Below are 22470 nucleotides of genomic sequence, written 5' to 3' on the forward strand. Positions count from 1 at the left end.
GCTTACCTATGCCTTGGTTTGAGGGGGTTTATTATTATTTGCAGTGATGTGGATGTTGCCATTGGCTTCACTGTGCTAGGTCAGGGAGCAAGAAGATATGAAGCATATTCAGAGTTTACACTTTTTTCTAAAGCAAGATGCAACAAATAGCTATGAGAAGCAAAACCAGGGAATGATGAAAAGGAATAAATGTTACATGTAGAAAAACCTGTAAGCTAATGAAATAGCTATTTCACAGTTTAATGATTCCAAAATAATCTGAAAGTTTTTGACAAAAATCTCCACCTTTCCTTCTGGCTGTCACAGAACCCCTGCTGTTCCTGGGTGTGACTCGTGGTATCCCAGCAAACATTGCATTGAGGAGAGATTCAGAGAAGAAAAGCATTTCATACATTTATTAAACTAAGCTATTTTGTTAGAAAAGCTATGGAGTGAAAAATAGAGATGTACATGAGAATGAAGTACTCTAAGGTAGCACCACTGGCTTAAGGAGAAGAGCAAGAGAGCTACACAGTATTTTGAACTATTTTGCTTTGTGGATTTAGATCTGTGGCTGGGAGGAAGAATCCAGTAGAGCCTGACTGACTCTCCCTAAGGGACCGCCACTGAATACAAAGGATAGCAGCAGCCTGCTAGAGCGGTGGCACTCCCGTGTCAGCACCTTGTCGGCTGGATGTGCAGCTTCACTTCAGCGCTGGGGATGCTCGGAGGAAGCAAAACGAAGAAATTGCATTTTGTTTCATTGGGGCAAAATAATTGATATAATGGAACTGTTAAGGGAAATTTGAAAAAAGAAGTAAAATCAGATTTATATTTCTGCAGATATCCAAAGAAAAGCTTCCCAGCTTCCAAAGGCTTTAGGCTTATTTCATGATATTCAGAGTTATAATCCCAAGAGCCTAACAAGCAAGAACCATGTCTTCATTCCTTAGCAATAAAACCACTCCTGGCCAGAGTGCCATGGGAAGAGAAAAAACAGAAGTGTGGGTCTATTTAACCTTTGCCCCTCTATGGCAGAGTAAGTACTGTGTATTGGGCACACGATCCCTCCTCTACCCAAAACATGCACTCAAACGCTCAGTTTGAGTATTGGTTCATGTGCTGATACTTTGTACATTTGACACAGAGATGGTGTTCAGCTAATTCGCTATGAAATTCCTAAAATAGCACTTCTCTTTCCTAAGCACCAGCGACAACAGTAGAGATAACAGACAGCAGTAAAGAAGCAGACAACAGTAGAGATACTACAAACCAAGATAACGTATTTTAACACTAAGGTCTCATTTTCTCTTTTCAAATATACACCCAAATCGTCTTGCTCCATATGCACATATAAAACTACACATATAACCTCTGGTAGGTATTATAAGTATTTTTGATTAATCAGAGAGTTTCATTCAGAAGAGCCTTTGAAATTCTGGTTGCACTAGGAGTTCTACTTCCTGCAATCATTTAGTACATTTCTTCTGTGATCTTTTAGAAGCTTTTACCTTAAACCCCATGCTCGCTGTAACACTTGAAATAAACCCTGTGTGAATCTGTTTTTTCTTAAGAACCAACTACTGCTGTCTATTATGTAAAGAAAATGAAAAGATACCAAATTGTCTGAATCTCCTTAGTGCATACCATATCTCCCGTGTAAATATGAAGTTAGATGTTGTCTTTCCTCCCAAATTCTGTTCTTGGCTAAAATATCTGGACATAAGTGTCTCAGTTATCCAAGATATATGTACATCTGTGTTTAACAAAGTTGCATTTGTAACTTACAATGGCTAATAAACATTTTAATTATTGATTTCAGTTGAAAAATTCTTGAGGCTGAGTATAAACAAAAGAAATAAATATCTGCCTCTTGGTTAATTCAAGTGTAGAGGTGAAGCTATAGATCCCAGAGATGGAAAAAGCAATTTGCTATTCTCACTCATATTTAGAACCCTATTAGTGGGTTTGTGGAAAAAAATGTCATATACTTCAAAAAAAGCATGCTATGAATTAATGTTTATAGATTTTATTGCTTTTTCCAGCTCTCTATTTTTATTCTCTATTCTTTGTAATAGTCTTTAAAAACACAGAATTATAATTTTCTCCCTACAGACGCTGTCTTTTTCTATTAAGCAATCATCGATCCCTTGCATTTTCCCTCTTTCCTTCCCCCTCCATCCCTTTAGTTTTCAATGGACATAAAATTATCTGGGATGTTTCTCTGTTTAACATCAACAACTTTATTTTACATGGGCCTAATACAGGGTCCATAACAATAATAATAATAATAATAATAATAATCATAGTGCTTTATATCACCAAAGACTTGAATTGTTTCATAGCATAGTACTTCTGAATTTCCTATTGACTTTGGGCTAGACAGGAAACGCAGAGCCTGCCATCCCTCACTGGCATCCGCACACCAACAGCCCCACAGGGAGCTCCAGCTTTCTCAGCTGGAAGTGTCAGGGAAGAAGTACAGGTGACGATCTGTTCATCAGGACTATAGTACCCAGAGATGACCTTTCACTGTGTACAGGCCGACCTGGGCTGCTGAGAACACTAGCAGAGAGCAGACGAGCATGTGTATCAATGACTCTGAAAGCATAAACCAAATGTACTGCCAGTAGTAGACAGGGGCACATGAAACTTTCATTTGTTCTGATCCTGGAGGATCTATAGTGTCATTGACTGATACAACATAGTTCACTTTATTTAATCATCACGTTTAGGTTTTGCATTTGGCGAGGATCTTGCTCTGAAACTCAGTAAGAACAGCAAGACACTGGCCCCAGTCAGGAGTATGTGACTCTTCTCCAATCTGCCAATGCGCACATTGGGTCAGCTGAGTGGACATATCTATCGAGATTAAGGAACCAATAAAATTCAATGTGGGATGCCCCCAAATACTCACATTCTAACAGTGTAGGCTGTACTGAAACCTCCTGAATCTGGAAAAGATTCCCCTCTTTTCTTATAGGAGAATCAGATCAGGGCAACTGAGTTTTAACACGAAATACATCATACTCCTACGTATTGTTATGAAAAGATGTCAGGTATGATCATCTCCATGAACAGAGAGAGCACAGGCTGTTAAAAGTCTAGTTAGACTTAAAATTCCAGCATTAGCTCATCCTCCCCAAAAGTTCTCTTCCTCTTTTAATTGGAGTATTTCCACTGGAAAAATCTCTAAGCAATCAAAATCTTTTGTGTTATATCTGTCCTAGTTGGAGAAGACAAGTTTAGTTCACAATTGTTCTGGTCACCACTGTGCTGGTGTTACAGATCAAAATGACTGGAAAATCAAGCCTCAGAATGTTTCTGTTACACTGCTTTTGCTGCACAATTATTTTGAACTTACTTTGCAATAAGACGTAAAGACAACAATCCCCCTGGATACACACTGATAGAACTCCACTGACTTTGGTGGAGTTAATGCTCATTTAGCAGGTATTAACTGCCCTGAGGGTGATATGAAGTCCACACCTAACATCTGAAACACATTCCAAGATCAACAATAGGACTCACCAGATAATTTTCCTCTCTACTGAGGGTTGCTCTAAACTTTAAATGCTTCTCTTCATTTTGTGTTATACATTTACTATATATTGAAAGGACTATTCACTTGCTTTCATGAACTCAAATCCATACACTCCAACTCTGTACCCAGGGGGCTATTTACTAGATTATAAACGGGCAGATACCTATTTTGTAAGACATCTGCCCTTTTTATAAATCAGTCAGAGAGGGAGAAACAGCTGGGAGTTGGAAGACCCCAACATCACAGACGTACTGGTAAACAGTAAAAGGAGAAGTTGGATCTTTTCAAAAATTCCTTTCAAATATAACTGAAGTGTGACAGGCAAGCTGACAGGGACACCATTCATGGTGGACACTCATATGGCTAGGGACAGAATGCTGCTCCACTGCCTAGCTACCACAAAACAGTACATCTCACATTCTTACATGTCAGACCAGAAAACTTCAATCAGGATTTTCAATAACTGCTGAGCTGTCACGCAATATGGAGTGCACGTAGCTATAATATGCCCACAAGTTTCCGCAACGGTTATACTAGGTGCTTTCTACATTTGTTTATTTACACACACTTCCCAGAGATCTCCTGAGAACACAAGCATAGTTTGAGGCAGAGGTGGGTTTTGCAACCCATAGGCACCACCAGGATCTTGCTAAGGATCCTCTCCTGAGCCTCAGACAGAGCACCAGGTTCCTGCACGTACCCAGCTCCGCTTGGCTGCCTCTGCATTTCCCTCCAACAGGGAATATGATGTTGGAAGCGCAGCATCTTCATCATAAGCAATCACGCAAAGTCATGATTTTTAAAAATAAAAGTACCTTGAGAACTTCTGGATGTACAAGACAGATAATTATTTACCTATGGCGTTTACCTAAAGGAAACACCTTCGTGTGTCTTCTCTAGTGAAGTACATATCATTCCACAATCTTACTTCATACATGCTCATAGTAATAAGGTCAAGGAACTAGGCAATCTGTTGTTGTTGCTGAAGCAAGTCACAAACTAATCTTAATTCTGTTGGAAGTTTTCTTCCTTTTAAATAGTCGAAGACATTTATTATTGAACTTCCTGCTTTTGACAGAATTTTATTAAAAGAAATTGATTTTACCTGCTCAGACTATTACATTCTGCTGAAGGATAAAACACAATACCTCATTTTCTTCCCTGATTTTTGGTAAGAATATTTTAAAAAATTCAATAGGCTGTTGACTGAAATATCTAGTATCATAAGTCATTTCTTTAAAAGATTACTTTTTAAATCAGGTATCAATGTATTAGAAATTCTGTTAAAAAAATTTAAAAATAAACTTACTTTTAAAACATTCTTTCAGGAAGATTACATTGTAACAACCAAACACAACAATATGTTATATTACATTTTGAGCAGAATGTTTACCTTTCACTGAGTTTCTTTGCCAGCTGTGTCAGCGTTGACTGTAATAGCTTATGTATAAAAAAATATTAAAAAAGAGCTGTTTATTTTTTTTTTAATTGCCACGATCATGCCAAAAAACACAATGTGTGGGCTGCAGGCAGAATGCTGGGAGCAGTATTATTCATGTTAAAAACAGTTGCCTGATTTGCTTTCTTTGAAAATTAGGATACTATAAATAGGAGCCCAGTGGGATTTGTCGATTGCAAGTTTGTTTTTTTTTTTAAAAAGCTGCTAGAATGAAACTTTTCAAAGAACTATTGCTTATGGCTTGTCATTTCCCTTTGGCCCACATCAGACCTTTATTTTTGAAGAAAGTTACGTATTTGATAAAGATCTGCCTCCTACTTCTATGTGTATGTCCAAACACTAGATTTTTTTAAAACTTTCTATAAAGATTTATTTGCTTTTTATACATCTTACACTCTTTCAATAAGCCAATTATCTTAACTCACTGTTTTGGTCATCATCATCATCAAAAAGGTTGTATCACCAAACTCATAACAATTCTGTGTTGTTTGCTTTGTGAAAATCCTTCCCTGCAAATCACTTTTGAACAACTCAGAAATTAAAGTATACTAATCCATTACAAAAGGGTTGTGTCAAGGCAGTGTCCCACAAGAGTACCACAGCTGTCCTTTATTTTATTTACCAGCACATTAGGTTTTCGGTGCCTTTTCCTTTTTTGCTTGCTTTATAGCTGATGGAAGGCATACTTCCAAAGAAACCAAAACCCCCGAGCAACCAATAAACGCCCAAACACAAAAACCCCCTTATTTAAATAACAAAGCAAGAAGAAACTATTGCAGAGATTTTATCAAGTACTCTTTTCTGTGAGAAATTAGACATGACATTCATCATTAGAAAGCTGGCATTTTGACCTGCACTTGAATGGCAAGCAATGGGAGCTATTGGGATATGCTGACTTTTTAACAGCAAACACAGGGAAAGAAATAAAAGATATGCTGCTAATTTCACTGTGAGCAAAGGACCAACAAAGCAATTATACAGCTTATAAGACCTACCTAAATTCCTAGCTTTGCCCACTGGATTCTGTAAAGTACAAAGAAGTCATTTTTTTTTTTTTCCAAATACTTCTGTGTTTGTTTTTCTCTATGAGAAACAGTTTTTACACATGGATATTCATATTGCTCTGCCTACATAAAGAACACATCTTGAAAGTGGCACGAGATTTTGGTGTCCATCTTAAAAGCATGAAGCAAATGGCCTGATGGCCGTTTTCCTGAAGGCACAACCTTTCATCGGGATATTGGACCACGTTCAGAGGAATTTCAGCTGAAACACTTGGCATTACTAAGAAGTTGACAACCCCGTTTTGATGCCTGTCTGCATGTCTTTTTGCAACTCCTCTCACTGCGTGCGACCTTTGAGTTTACTTAACTCCATGGTCTCAAACTTGGTTCAGCCTGAGATCTTGCAGCGCACAAGCTCCAGGAGAGAACCGTAGAAAACAGACAAAGAGGGGAAGGTAGGAAACAGAGATGTGGTAATAGAAGAGAATAACGTTGCCTTCAACACTGTTCCAACAGACTATTAACTAGGGCCATATTTTCATTTGTAAATTAAATACTAAATGATGTGTATCACGCTGTCATCCTTACCTAAAGACATTTGCTGTCCAGATCTGAAGATTTTCTTAGTAGAATTGTACTTGAGTAAGAAACAAGAGCTCTATCCCATATTTTGCTCTAAACAGAGTTTTAAGGAAAACATTAGCATAAACAGGTGATAAATATCTCCTGTCCACCATAAAAATTCAATCAAAATATGAAAGCTTGGGTTTATCCTACAGAAACCATGAAAAAGCAATTAAGAGTGTGACACAAAGCCATTATACTTGATCAGGAGAGTTGACCCTGTCCCAAGGATGAAACAATAACTAGTGTCCTGAGTCCAGTGCAGTGACCTTCTGGAACTGGAACTTTCAACTACGCCAAATTATCTGCATCACATAGGCTGGCTTTGCGAGTCCGGCTGGATCAATGCAGCACATTTCACTGATGATGACAATGATCTAATCAATGTCAGTGACTCAGTGGACAGCAATGGCGATGTGAAGTAAGCACCAAAAGAATGCCAGGATTTCTCATTGTCAGGGTTACCTAGCTGCTCCCCATTTGTTCTTTTTCTTTAAATGCTAATTTGAAACTATGAAAAAATAATGTTAAGTAGCAATTTCCTAGAAGGGTTTTTTGTCACATCTATTCAGACTTATATTCTACGTGCCAAATTGCAACCTGATGTTCAATAATGCTGTTTTTGACACTTCTGTGTAATAAAAGTGAAGATCCTTCTTCGCTCAAGGATGTCTATGACACTTTTGACACTTCTCTCCCAGAACTGCAGGCAGCCCAGATGTTCTCTGCATTAAGCGGAGCATTGCCGCAACTGCTATGGAATGTCGGAAGATATTGGGCTCTAGGCAAAAGTAGCAAAGGGCATCTTTCCTCTTTTTAACTGAGGAGTGATTTTTGGAGAGTAAAACCTTTTGATGTGCACAAAGTTAAAAGCCTCAGAGGGATTTTACAGGCAAGGGACACATTGCATTTTCTCTGGCTCTTGTTTCAAGGTAACTCAGAGCCATTACAGAGCAGCTGTTTCCACTTCTGTTCAGAAAAATCCTCCTTACCTATCTACACCATCATGACATTGCTGTATCTGCTGGACATCTGAACGTTATGATACAGGCAAAAATGAAAATAACAGTAACAGGTCTTGGTGATGGACTCAAGCCTTCATTTCTGTGGACTCACAAGGGTGCAAGACCCAGCCACTACGGGATTGTTTGGGCTTCTCAAGACTTGAATCCAGTGATTCACAGCAGCAGCTGAAGGAGCCTTGGCCACATGCTGTGCTCCTGTACCCCCGTATTCTCTCCAGCTGGGATAAAGTAAGTGCTTGGAGACCACATCGTGTACCTGGAGGAAAATGTTCCCAGGTAAAAAATAACCAGATCTTTTCTGCATCGTCTTCCTTATTTCTGCCCTTGTACTGTCCCCAAAACAGATGCTTCTGGGACTGAGTAGTAAACTGGACTGGTTTTCTCCTTTAAGAATACATAGGCTCTGCTGTTTAATACAGGCCACAAACAGTCGTTCTGTGCATAACAAAGTCTATGGGTAGGAAATACTCTTCAAACTAGAACCCCGGGGCTCGCACAAGCCCCAGTTGCTGTCGGTGGGTGGGCAGATGAGTCGGGGTCTTTCCCTTCATCCTGCTGCTCTTCAGCTCCACCTCCTGGAACCACACACTGCATGGAAAGAACCGCCTTGCCACAGCCACGCACTGCCCTTAACAGCAGAGACAGGTTAGCAGAGAGGCTATTTAATCAGTTTCCTCAGCAAAAAAAAAGTGTGCTAGAACGTTTTATTTTGAAATAAAACTTTTAATTTGGAAATTTCAGTTCTGTAATCTATTTAATCTATTTTTAAGTACTTGCAACAGACATGTCTCTGCTGGAAGGATTTTTTTTTTCCTTCCCCCTCCCCCCAAATTCTTTGTGATTAATACAACTTTCGCAAGGTTTAAAACAGCTCAGAGAGCTGTTATTGATACCCTTTTATACACAGTCCCAAAGTTTAAGGCAGTCACACCACCTTCCTCAAATTAACAAGAGCTAGAATCATATGTTTTAGAAGATTCACTGTTATGTCTTTCCCGTCATCTCCAGGGAGCTGTGCAAGCGGCATAGGAATTTCTTAACCAACTTTTTACTGGGATTACTCTTCGCCTGACTTCTGTCTGCAGCTGTATAGAGAACTCACTGGAGCAGGGTCTGTCTGTCTTAGATGCTGGCTTATAGCTGAAGCAGGAAGAGCACCAGCCAAAGTGAGGAGTGGGGAAAACTACTTCTGGGTGCTGCCAGGCCAGACTAGAGCAGTTCCTGTAAAACTCTTATCCTCTGGGAAGAAAGATTACTTGTAGCATCCATACTGGGATTTTTGTGTTGCACTGCCAAACCATCTCTAACACATGCCAGCTTTATCAAGGAGCCATTAGCATACCAAAAGAAAGGCAGCAAGCAGCAGCACGCTTTTCGTACCCTGCCACCAGTTCCCAAACAACACCAGGGACTCCATCTGACACTTCGACCCTCCATGGTCCTTCCGATCAGACAGGTGTTAAGGAAGACAAAACCACTGCCTACTGCCTTATTTAAAACCCAAACTGCGGGTGGCCTGCAGGTGACCTTGGTAAACTGCAGGGCCTGAGCCTGTTTGACTTTTTGGTCCATGTTGTAAGTTTTTGTTCCTATGTGGGATAGAGTGCTACAAACTCATCAGGGACGGTGCTACTTTAGCAACAGTTGTCATGTTGTGTGTTCCTTTTCTAGACATATTTCCTACCATGGGTGTCACTTTCACAGTCAAATGCCACTGGACACAGAGTTATGGTTGTGATTACTATGGAAAATAAGAAACACAAGGACAAATCATTTTAACAGAAGGGTCAGCAATGGAAAACGGCAGTCATCCTTTTATGTCATAGTGCCTCCCAGTTGGACCTGGTCTCTGCAAAATGGGCAAAGGAGTCCACAACTGCATAGATCCATTATCCTCTATATGGTTCAGGACGACAAGCTCATTAGGAACTATAGCTTCATTAGGTAGCAAGAGCTGCCCTGTTGTCAGGCTATGATCTATTCCTTACCTTGGATTGTGCCACAGAGTTTTCTCTCCCACATCCCAATCACAACTGACTACCACACCTCACTGCATTTGGTGATGGAGGGTAGATCTTGCTTTAAAAATTATAAGCTAAAGTTTCAGTAATACTACAGGAAAATCTGCTAAACATTACTCAGTATTATCCATGTACAGGTATGTCCTTACTTCTCCTCTCTGGTATGGAAAGGAATCACTTACCAGATGACTACAATTATTAGCAGCTCCCATTACAGGGCTAATCTGTGCTCAGTGATTACATACACCTGAGCGCACAGTCATAACAAAACCACCGGACCACACCTTTGCAATACATATTTACCTTTGCATTTAAGAGATGCCCAAATTTACAATGTAAATCAAATAGTAAAATGAAACCACAAAATTAAAAATATCATTTTAAAAAGTGACTGTTTTGTACATGCTGGGGAGTACAGGGAAAAAAGGCAGGGCACTACTTTATTCTGTGGGGATCCTTTTTGCTTTTAAGGTTTGTTTTTTGAAGGCAAAATGGATTAACATTTAATCTATCATTATAATGATATATAGCATTTACGAAAAATTGAAAGAGTCAGAAAACAACAATATCTTAGAAAGTTCTATGTTATTTCTCAGGCTTCCAAAAGAAGTGCTCAGATATAATTGCTTAAAGTAGACTTCAAAAGACTTGATATATCAGCAGCTGCAGCAAATACATGACTTTTTCTATTTTAATTATCTATTTCTTCTAATAGCTTCTACAAGACTTAAACATGAATAGAGATCAGAGGGGGAGCCGGATTTTATGTTTTACCTACACTATTCTGAAAACAGGGTAATAATTATAGAAATGGCTGAATCTTGCATGGTGGTTTGTTTGTGCAAGTGAAGTACTCCCCCAGTGTTTCTCTTCTCCAAGTTCAATGATTAACTCCACTTAAAACCCAATCCTTGTGTGTCTGTTGACAGAAATCTCTGCTACATAAAAGATTTAATAGCAAGACTTGGCATAAAATATTTTGGCAAAATGAACCGAATATCACATCAAACACAGTTGAAAGGCAAACTTCCCAGCCAACAGAACAGTTTTATCAAATTCCAAATTCTGATGTTCTTTTATTGTGGCAAAATCAGAATTACTTCTATCTTATAGAATTTCTTTGGTCAAGGTGAAAGCATCTTAGATATTGTTATCTCTCTTCTTTGCAGGGATATAGTACATAATCTATTATGGCAAGACTCTCTGCTTCCTTGCTCAAAACTGTAAAATATATTCCTGTCCTGTTTCACAAAATTTAAAGCTGTTCTGGTGAATACACAATTTTAATTTGGAGTTCAAAAAAAATTTTTCACGCCTCATTTACGTAGAAGTTCTTTGCCTTATCACTGCTCCAGCTATTTAAAGCACTGCCTTTCTGTTTATGAAAGTGAACTTTCTTCCTTCTCCTTCACATTTTTTAAGATAAAAAATTAAAAATTAACCTTTCCACTGACATTATTCTCATAACACGTACCAAATTGATTTGAAAACATTAGATTTGCCAAATTTCTCCTGCATGTTGAACTGGAGTCTAAATATGGCTCCTTTATTTATGTAAGTGGAGGCTTATTTATTCGAGAGACAATTTTTTGGAGGATTATCCTAATGAGTGTGGTGAGAGCAGCTAAAAAATTTGAATTAGTTTTTAATTTTTAATTTTTGGAACATCAATTTTCAGACAATTTTTGGACATATAATTAAACATGAAGTTAATTATCTGTTTACAAGGACTCTTTTAATGCACGGCTTTCAGTGCCGAGAGGCTGTGCAGTCAGGCTGTAATCTGAGGCCAGCAGTGACACTGCTGCCAGGCAGAAGGGCCACCGCACATAGCACAGCCCGCAGTGCGGGACAGGGTCAGTCCTAAATGCACCTCCAGAAGAGGAGAGACCCCGTGGGTCTTTCCATCGAGGCTCTTCCTCTCCTGCCCACTGAGGTGACCAGAGTGAACCTGCACAAATGGGGAATTCCCTCACAAATGGGGAGGTTTTGGCCCTTGTTGGTTGTGCAGGTGGAAGTATGGATACAAATGCATCCCATAAACTGGAAATACGGTCTCAGCAAAATCCCTGTTCTCATTTTTAATTCTCAAAACCTTCAGGTTTTGTGCTGGGTTGTTACGTGATTTCAGCAGATATTTGTAAAGTTCAAAGGAAAACCTCTTGAGAATTTTTTTTTTGTATTGAAAATGAGATCAAAATGGTGGTTTTCCTGTTTTATAAATACATTTAAGATCATTCAAAAGCTGGCTGAAGTTTAGAGCCTCAGATTTCTCTTATTTACATCATGCTAAAACTTCAAGGCGCTGTTATGCCTGACCCCTCCTGCCCTGAGCACAGTGTGGTGTCCCAAAGAGCTATGATCACACGCTCTCATCCTGCAGACATTTACAACATGCTTGACTGCAAGCAGGTGGACAGTTCCCACTGAAGTAACACAAAATTAAGTCAGAGGTAATGGAAATTTTTAAGACCCCATGAATCCTACAGTGAGCACTGCACAGACTCAGAGGCCTGTCTTTGAGTTAATTGAATGAAGTCTAGACTTTTTTTTTACCTGAACTATCATCACAGAGGTAACAAATTCCACAGGTAAACACATCGACACCACCTGTGCACCAAAAGCAACTGCACACTGCCCCTGAAATGATACCTGTTGACACCCACCTTGTCGGCAAGCTGAAGCTACAGCTGTTCACTGCTCCCCTCACTTGATACACGTTTCAAACCTGTGCTCACGTCATCCCAGTGACTACAGGCAAAAACATCAGGCGATTCCTAACCAGTTTCCTTTGTGCACACAGGAACCGATCATCTCTTTCAGCCAGAGGGTGTCAGGTACACATCCTCTGTTTTGTTCATTCCAACATAATCCCCATCATTTTGTGGTTTAAGATTATTCCTAATTAGTACATACGCTAATGAAAATAAAAGGAAACTCCAAATAAATTTATGAAGTTAAACTTAGAAAACACAGACTAGAGGGCACACACTTCATCCTGTACAGATATATTGGTGTAAATGTGAAGTTGATGGCTGACATGGTGGAATATCTCCAAATTTACACTGGCAGAAAAAAAGACAATCTAGCTAACAGTTCCTAAAGTTACTAAATGAAAAAATAGATAAATGAAATAATAACATATTTGTAACACAGATAAAAATATTAGCACTCTGCAGATCTCCAGACAAATTGGGCAGGATTACACTGCAGTGAGACAGTTGAGTTTAAGTGGGAAAGAATTCTTTCTCAAGTACCACATTCTTTTCTCCATCAGAAGCAGCCATGTATTTTCAGTACCGGCACAATGTGACATTGTTTCTTTGTACAGATGTGAATAACTGGGATGATAGCATTGGTTCTGAAACTGTTTCCTACCAGAGATGTCCTATTTCACTAGAAAGGATTAAGTTTATATTTGAGTTTTGTTTTAGGATGGCTCTTGTTTATTTTTCATGTTAAATTGCAAACTTGCACTAGTAAGAGCTGGTAATTTCACAAGAGCTGGAATATTCTGCCCCTTAGTTATCATGAAATCCTATATTCTGAACATGTCTTCAGACAGTTATGTGAATTATTAGTTAGCTGTTAGGCGGATTTATGGTTTTCATCTTAGCCTGAACTTCTCTCATGAGCATTCAGATAAATTATTTTGAAGGCGTTCAGGAGCTAAGCATCCAATTGTATTATGTTAATATTACAAGATATTTATATTCATGCATCATAAATGACTGTGCTATAGTTTACTTAATATTTTGCATTATTATATAAATATGAGCCTTTACGCCAATGCATTAGTTCCTTTTCCCCCCCTGGTGTTTAAGATTGTACTGAAGTCCCGCTGATGCCATAATTGAGGTTAAGCATGTGCAGAAGTGCTGTTTGAGATGGGCCCCTATTCCCCAACGTGCCATTTGTCTCTGGTAGATGATGGAAGATTGCTTTACTCTTTGCTCATTAATATAAATACATTCTATTCTCTCTTTGCACTAGCTATATGCCACAAAATCATTTTTACAATTATATTATTTATAGCCATGCACATTTCAGGGTCATTCCATATACCTATATGTGGAATTGAACCTGAAAATGTAGTAATTCACACTTCAAATACTATTTTGGGGGAAATACAGATTTCTAACTTTAAAATGTATTTTAGTGCACCCAACAGGGCTAAATTAAGATTAAGCACTGAACTTCAGCTCTGTGTTTCCCGCCTTCAAGCTTCATTGTGCCACCTTAATATTTGGTTAACATACTATGTACATAGAATATTTGTTACAAGGTTTGTGAATAACTGATTCTCATCTCCTCTGTGAGGAAAATTGACTCCATTACATGAGAGAAGAGACATCAAGCTAACATTACATGAAGTCATAATCCTCTATTGAGACATCACACAATGACATTGCTAACATTAGTATGCAATATTTATCATAAATAAAAGAGGCTATTGAGGCTTTCAACCCATAAGCAGCTCTGTGTGGATGACTTCACTGTAAGAACACAGTGAGGATAAAAGATTTATTTATACCTAAATATGTTCTCATTAGTAATTCTGTACTAGCACGTAGCAAATACAGTTGGAGGACCAGTAGAGTTTTGTGGTTTGTTTTGGTTTTGTTTTTCTTTAAATTACTATTTCTTGTTTGCACTTTAACTAAAATCAATTAGTAAAAAAAAAACCCAAAACCCAAAACACACTAAGAATAAGAAATCGGTTAATGAGTTTATTGTCCTGAGTATAGTTCATTCTCACGAATGAAGAATTACTTAATTTTTATGGGATACAGTAATATCTCATCACTCCATAACACAGAGATCCAGTAGACCATTAGCTCAGACCTTCATAAAAAGGGGAATTGTCTTTGAAGAGGTCCCTCTGGCACATATAACATAGCCCTAAAGCACCATGGTGTCATGTAAGACTTCTTCCTGACCTGCCTTTATATTATACTGTTTCCCAAACACCATTTTTTGTATTTCTCTTAACACAGTGAAGGAGTAACCCACATTACATGGGAGGCACCCAACCAACCACCTGCGGTCCCTTCCAAGATCTCTTACTGACTCTGTGCTGTCATCTCACAGCCTATTTGAGGGAAATTCAACTCAGCTTAACACCAAATCCTCTGTACGATCTCACTTTGTCTTACTACCATAAATATCACCTTCCTTTCTGGGGCCCAGATTTACTTTCAGGCTGTTGTTTCACATACACCTTTGTCGGGTGAAACCTAACAAAAATAAGGCAATGGTACAAAGCATGTGTCCATACTTTACATTTGACTACCAGTGTTTTTGTTCAAAACACAATCTTCCTTTTTGACTAGACTGATTTGCCATCTTTAATTTATTTTCAATGTTCTTAAACAGTTCTACTGGTAAAACCTTTAGCATATTTGGGAACATTTCACTACTAATGGAATTATGGTACAAGACGACTAAGTATATGTATATATTATAACATTCTCTGTGTCACAAGAACCCACCCCATAACCACTAATTCACAGAATCACTAGGAAAAAAAATGCTGAACTAATGCATTATTTTTTATCTTAGAAGAATGGCAGTTCATCAGGTATTCATTTCTCATCTTGGGAATTACATAGACATGGTTCATCTCTTTCTAAAACTGCATTTAAGTTGATTACATGTAAGCTGACTGATAAGAAAATCTTATTGAAAAACAAATCATTTAATTTAGAATCAGCTCGGCAGAGAAAGTCCTTACCAACAATTACTGAGAGATCTGAAGAATTCTACTCCACCTCCAAATGTAGATGAAAAACCATTTACTTTTCCTGTTAATTTCAGCTGTTCATTTTCAGCAATAAAAGCTCCAGCTTTTTTTTTTTTTTAATTGAAAATTAAGGCCAACTCCTTGCAAAATTTCTTTCCTGTGGTCTCAGCAATTCTGTGGTCTTAGTCTTCCCCTTTTATTCAGACATTCTTTTTGTATAAAATATACATAAATTTCTTTTTGTAAATATAATTATATATTAATTTTTATAGAAATTATAATTTTTGTATAAATATTTATTCTGCTGAAAGCAGGATTTAGAAAAAATCTTTAATTTGAAAAGCCACTTAAAATTTTGAAAAACAAGACAATATTTTCAGCTAGATCTGCTTAAAGGAACTAGCTGTAAAAAAATAACACAGCTGACATAAGTTACTTTCATTTCCTATAGTCTGTCATCATATTTATAAACTCACATACTACATTTAAAGAGATAACAAGATGAGAGTAAGCTAGTTCTTGTTACTATGTAGTGGAACAGAAAATACCGAGATTGTATGAGTTTAATGTAATAGAAACAACATGCTGTTTAGATCCTACTACTCCGGTATATTTTGCCTCAGTCTGGGATGAAGTGCCTGAGGGGAACAGAAAGATGAACTTCATAATTTAGGTGAAATTCTTCCCATTTTTAAAGATTCATTTGCATATACGTAACCTTATAGAAGTACAGATTTTCAGACTATTCATCTGGGATTCAGATTATTATCTTCAGCACATTAAGTGACAAATTTTTAAAAAGTATTTCCAAGGTGATAATTTCAGTTCCTTTGGGCTAATGAGGCACAATACCAAGGGGCCTGGAAGGTATTCCCTGCTACCTCTCCTGCCAATCCAGCTCTTAACTCTTTAAATCCCCAAGGATCCAGCCAAAGTCCCATTAAAACCAGTGGAAACGTTCCCACTTCAGTGGAAGCTGGATCAATACACATCTTAAATAAAGTCAACGGATAAATATTATTTTCATCCGATTCATGCATTTGTTAGACATAAAAAGAATGCAGTTTCGTTTCTTTAATAGGTTTTTCACAGTAATCTAGGTGGCTGATGCATCTGCAATGTGACAAAACAGATATCTCTTTTTGCAGAGGGTATATGTTTCCCCATCTATTTCAAAAAAAGTCTCACAAACTACTCAGAACTCAGTACACGTTCTTTCCTCTTTTTTTTTTTTTTTTTTTTTTTTTTTTTTTTTTTTTTGTGACAACCTAGGCAATAATTCACAGCTCACTGGGTCTCCTAAATAACCCCCTTTATATTTACATGGTAGGCATTCCCCCATTACCCAGCAGGATTCAGCTGTATTGGCAGGCAGTCATTAGGCATTCTTAAGACTTTGGAGGTTTAACATACCCTTCTCTAGTTAGTGTCTTTGAAAACACCCTGTATGGTTACCATCTCAGCAAATATATAGAAAATCTTGACAATTTAACAATAACATAAACTGTGTCATTTAGTAATTTTGAAGTGGTTCCTTCTTTGGGTCCCATCCAGACTCCCACATGAAGCCTTTAAAGCTCAGAAGTATTTCACAAAATGGAGGATTGTTATGTTTCTTTCTTTTGCTCGAAATTAAAGGAGCTACTTGAGTCTCTTTGCTAAAACTTTCATAAGTGTATACTTGCTTTGCACTATGTGTTGTAGTTACTTTAATCCAGAATCACTAAGAATTCTGGGGGAAACGAAAATAATGCAAAATTACACCCTCTATTGATGAATGGAGAAAAATGCGTTATGAAAAAGATGCCCAAGTCTAACTCTCACAGAAGTAGGGCTTTTACTAGGAGGTCATCTTTTACTAGAAAGATACTATTTGAGCACAAAAGAAGAGCCAAATTTCTGAGGCTTACGATCTTGCTCTGAGGAAGCTCCCCCGACTGACTTCCTCCCCTGCCTACAGAAAGTCATTGAAGACTCTACAGCTCTACAGCCTGCCTTGACACTGATATCTCTCGTGAAAACAGGTCCTACGGGGTCACTTACACATAGACATGAACACACACACACCGACTACAGGAACACCACCACCTCTATGAATTCTTTAGTAACTGCCACGTTATATTATGGAGGCTTGTAGGAATATAAAAGGAGAAAACAGAGAAGTTGATTCATATTAGCAGTATTGATGCTCGGTACTGGTAATTCTACTTGTTCTGAAGAAACCTTCAAACAAACCTGGAGTGACAGATTGTCAATCACGCCTAGAGCACTTTGCATCCTATGAGCCTTGAATTGACACAAATGTTCAAAACTAGATTTGTTTACTGCATGGATAAATATTTCAAATTAATACATCAAAAATGCTTACATCAGCAAAAATCTCGAGAAGTGATTTTGTTCTGAAGAAAGAAAAAAGAATACAAGCATCTTTTTGTTTACAATTGGACTATTCTCGTTTCAATATTATCTGAAAGTTCAACTGGGGTATTTGTTTCTTTGATGAGAACCAGAGCCTTCATGATACAATGCCTCGTATGTGTCACGTACAATATCATTAGATATGTCCAGACTTAAGGAGCGAATTCTGGGTAATTCTTAAAACAAGAGCCCTTCGCACTGATCAGAAGTCATGACAGAATATAAAAAGTATGTGGTGATAGTTAATCTGCAAAATCATTGCTCATGTTAGCAAAATTAATAAAAGCATTTTGCAATCTTTTAAGACCAACAAGCACTTCATTGTATATTTCTCATATTTACAAAGTTCAAGTAACATCCTGACAGCACCAAACAATTCACCACCGCAGGTGTAATGAGAGGAAGGGGCCCCAAACCCCACAAATTGTTTGGGGTTTTTTCTTTAATCGAAGTGAGTAGTTCTTAGTCATATTTTTTTCTTATGGGATCCTGTAGCTTCTGAAGACTTCTCTTTCACTTTTAAAATTTCTGTAGAACACAATATCCCTCTATCATTTGAAATGCTTTGATAATCTTTCTTTAAAACTGATTACTTGCTTAAAGTTCAAGCTAATAAAAGTAACATCCTATTAAAAGAAAGCCTAGGTGTAGAGCAGAATTTTTGGATGCTAATTGGTCATGTTACTAGCCATCCATGAAACAGATGCTGAAAACACTCCAAAGACTTCAGAAATGCCTCTCTAAGTCATAAATCTTTTACAGGTACAATTATGTGAGAAGAGAAATAGGAAAAGCACATTCAACATCTGGAGGCAGATGAGTTTACTGAAGCAAAATTGCAAAATTAAATTTAGATGAACTTAATTAAAAAAGGGGATCCAATTTAATATGGACATTCATCAACTTCTCATTGAAAACCTTTCTTGCCTCAAGAAAATATAATAAAGTATGAACACAAAAACCATATAAAGGCTGAAATGAAGTGTGAAAGGATGGTCAAAGAAATACAGTAAGAAGGAACTCTCTTTTTCCTTCATTTTAACACATGTGCAGATGCACACACTTCTTTAATTGTACAGAATATTGAACTATTTTTTGTCTCTGTTACAGTGGAACAAGTATACTGGTCATCTGTATGCCCTGAAGGTTGTTAATCCTTCCGAGGCATATGCTACATATTTACTGATGACATGAATACCGTTCTGCCTGTATTGCCCTGTATGTATTTATAGTTGGTCAATTTTTTCTCCTAGATCCTAAAGAATTTTACCTAAACCCAGTTATATTTCTTTGTGCTCAAATGTTTGTTACCCAAGTTGCTCCTGCTGAAGTGAATGGGAGTTTTGTCACAGGACTTGGGTGACTTGTGGTGAATTTTCCTGTGCCATAGTTAAGACACAACAAATGAGGCTGTCTTGCCTTCCTTTACTAGCCCACTAGTGTCTTCTGTTTCCAGGGGAAAATAGTAGTTCAGTACCAGTCATTTCTACGTTCCATGAACTCTGTCTCTCAGAGCAGCATTGACTTTCAGCTCTCCAACTTACAGTGCATACAGAATTTAGTAGTGTCAAATAACAGTTTGAAAAGTTTAGAATAGTGTTATGAGGATTATATTATTTCCTTACAAAACCGCCCTGATAATTTGTTGTTTTGCACCTTATTTATCTGATCAAGTGATAACATGAATGCTGTGTTCTTTTATTTCTAAAGAGCATTCTAGTACTGTATGCTCTGAGCAAGATACTGTCCTTTATTAGGAACACATTCCAACATTATAAAAGTTACCCAGCAATAATGAAATGTAATCTGTCTTGAGGATTCGTGATAACACATTATTATGCTCATTTTTGTATGAAAAGAGCATGATTGGACAGGAATGCTATTGCTGTTGAACACATCTTTAAACTGAAGCAGAGGTTTTACTGAACTACTTGGTTAATGACAATAAATTGCTCGAGGAATACTTCATACAGGTTTTGTTTCCATGTCAGAAGAGTTCTAGGTTTTGCAGTGTAATCCAATTCAAAAAAATACATACTTCAGCAGCCTTGAATTAGCAGGACTTGAAAGTGGTGGTACTTGCCATCTGTATCACAGTGACCTAAAACTAGCATGAGCATGACTGGCCAGGGTGAGGTCAAAGGGCTGTCCATATCCTGCCTCTAACAGTGGCCATTAGTCAATGCTAAGTGGAACAGTACAGCACGCAGTGGTATGCCTCCCATGGTCTCCTAATTCCTCTGCTCCCAAAATATTGAATGTGGCATATGCAATAATGGTGAAAATAATTTTGACCCAAATCTCACCACAGGCAATATTATAATCTAAAAATTAGATCTTTCTTCCTGAAAAAGCTGTACACTTGCACACCAACATGATTTCCTGTTAAAGAACTACTCCATACTACCCAACTACTGTTTTCTAGAAAGTATATTCCAAATTGATGCAAAAGTATGGTGGGACTCAGCTGTTCCCTCTTCTTTTTATCTTTTAACAAAGCTGAGAATTTATCATTGCAGCAGAAATTCTGAGCTTCAAGATGCAGACAGATGACACCCCTTCACAAGGTCTCCACAGCAGTATTTGAGAATCTGACTCAAGGTTTGAGCAATCAGACTAGTTACAACAAAGATAGCATTAGAGGGGAAAATAATTTCTAATTTTACAACTTACTGCTCAGTTTCCAGCAAGAGGAAACTACTGAATTTCCTTTTTGTGCATTTTACTTTATCTTTGAAGCCTGCCTACCATCCTTTTGTAAATGATTACATTCTCCAAAAATGTACAACGTGAAACCTTCCGAGAGCAGTTACATTAGTAGAAAGGACAATAAAAACAGCCTTTCTAATTTTAGTCTGATAGGAATTGCTGAGAACTTGAGTCCTGAGCAAAATCTCTTGCAGATCAATGTATATTCTTATATCTCTCTATGTTTGCCTTGGTCAAGGGGAAATACTTCATTTTTCACACAGATTCAGTTTCAGTGTAACGTAACAGAAAACAGTAATATTCTAGTGTGGTTTACTATGGCATCTTTAAGAACTTACCACTGAGACTGAATGTGAAGATCCTTAAATTGCTGGCATCAGTGTTCCTGTAGAGGCTGGCACAAATTCAGATGAGTGATCCTGCCAAAAGTCAGAGGAAAATATTCATCAGACAGATGATTATTTTTAATCACACTTTCCCAGTACCCATGGAAGCCTTACTTTATAAATGCCTACTGCAGGTTTAATGATAAGACCACTAAAATAGATCTGAATGCAACATGCCAGCACGTTGACTTTTCAAGTGACTGTGAACCTTAATATTGATTCCCACAGGGTACTTTCTACAGAGAAACTGTCCTTTTATGAATGCAATGCAACAGATTTTACCAGGAAAAATAACAGTGTATTGCATTATTTAATAACTGCATTAGAAAGATGCCTCATGGAAAAAACAAACAAACAAAAATGCACACAATTGGCCAACCCCAAATTAATGAAGCATACACTCATACACAGTTCATTTTCATTTCAGATGAAAGAGGTTTTGAAGTTCAAATAAATTCGACTCCTAATAGTTTTAGTACAGGATTATCTCTCTTAACATCTGAAAAATAACATTCAGAGTTGGCATTTAACAGCTTATTTGTATTGCAGCACTTCAGGGACAAGCAAACTTGTAATTTCTACCATATGTGGAACATTTCTTTCATTAAAGTACTGAAATTTCTATACAAAAAAAAATCATGACTGAGAAAAACTCCAGCAGAAGGATTATTTAACAAAATACACGTATAACATATAATTATTTTTGCTATTTACTTTCAATTAATGCATAATATACTGTAAATACAAATATGTACATGCATACGTTTGTTTCATTAAGGTTTACACGGTTATTTTAAAAATCATTCCAATTCTGTTTAGGAGAACATGAAAATTATCTTGAAGTGAAAGCAAAGAAATGGAATTGCTGACAAGAAATACATAGTCAAGTGGAGCAGTGTTCTTGGATCAGACCAGTTTTATGAATTTGTAGCACTCAAATCCCAGTCGCCTCTATACAATAACAGAGCAAATTCAAAACAGGAAAAAAAACTGTAAGGGACCAACATCAAGCACTACATTAACAGAGAGGGTCTCCACAACTCTCTTTTCCTCTTTTACTCAAGCTCCCAATAAAAATATTACCATTATCACTATATAACAACAAATACCTTAGAGTGAGATTTTCAAAGAGAACTGGGTGTCTAACTCCCTCAGGCAGTTTTGAAAAGTACACGATTAATATACTATATAGCTCCTTATACATCAAACAATTTCCCACTGCACTTCACATTAATCTTTAATCTAGACACTTTAATCTTCAAATCTTCATACAATAATCTTCAATGAAAGGTTCTTTCTGGGAGTTTACAGTATATTTAACACAATTTAAAAACTACTAGTGCATTGCCCTAGCTTTTAATATCCAGAAAATGTTTTATAAATTAGATCAACTACAACCTGGCCAAGGTTTCTGTATTTTTAATATCTTTGGAGGGAGATTACAACAAAAGGGTGCTGGAGGGAATGACTTAGCTGGTTAAGCATCAGTTTGCAATTCTTTAAATCACTCCAGAACCATAGCTGCAGATCCCAGAGTTTATTCAGTGTTTCACTTTTT

General features: G+C 37.4%; 1 protein-coding gene across 1 annotated transcript in view; it reads right to left on the reverse strand.

Moving 5' to 3' along the window:
* Nucleotides 1-20945, reverse strand: part of SEMA6D (semaphorin 6D) — a 134317-nt gene extending 113372 nt beyond the window's left edge. The window contains exon 1 of the mRNA XM_026855695.1: nt 20865-20945. The gene's annotated coding sequence lies outside the window, so the exon portion shown is untranslated. The remainder of the gene's footprint in view (nt 1-20864) is intronic.
* Between the last annotated feature and the right edge of the window lie 1525 nt (nt 20946-22470).

The sequence above is a fragment of the Athene cunicularia genome, assembly GCF_003259725.1.
Source record: "Athene cunicularia isolate RWA chromosome 10 unlocalized genomic scaffold, athCun1 chr10_part1, whole genome shotgun sequence".
NCBI classification, from domain to species: domain Eukaryota; kingdom Metazoa; phylum Chordata; class Aves; order Strigiformes; family Strigidae; genus Athene; species Athene cunicularia.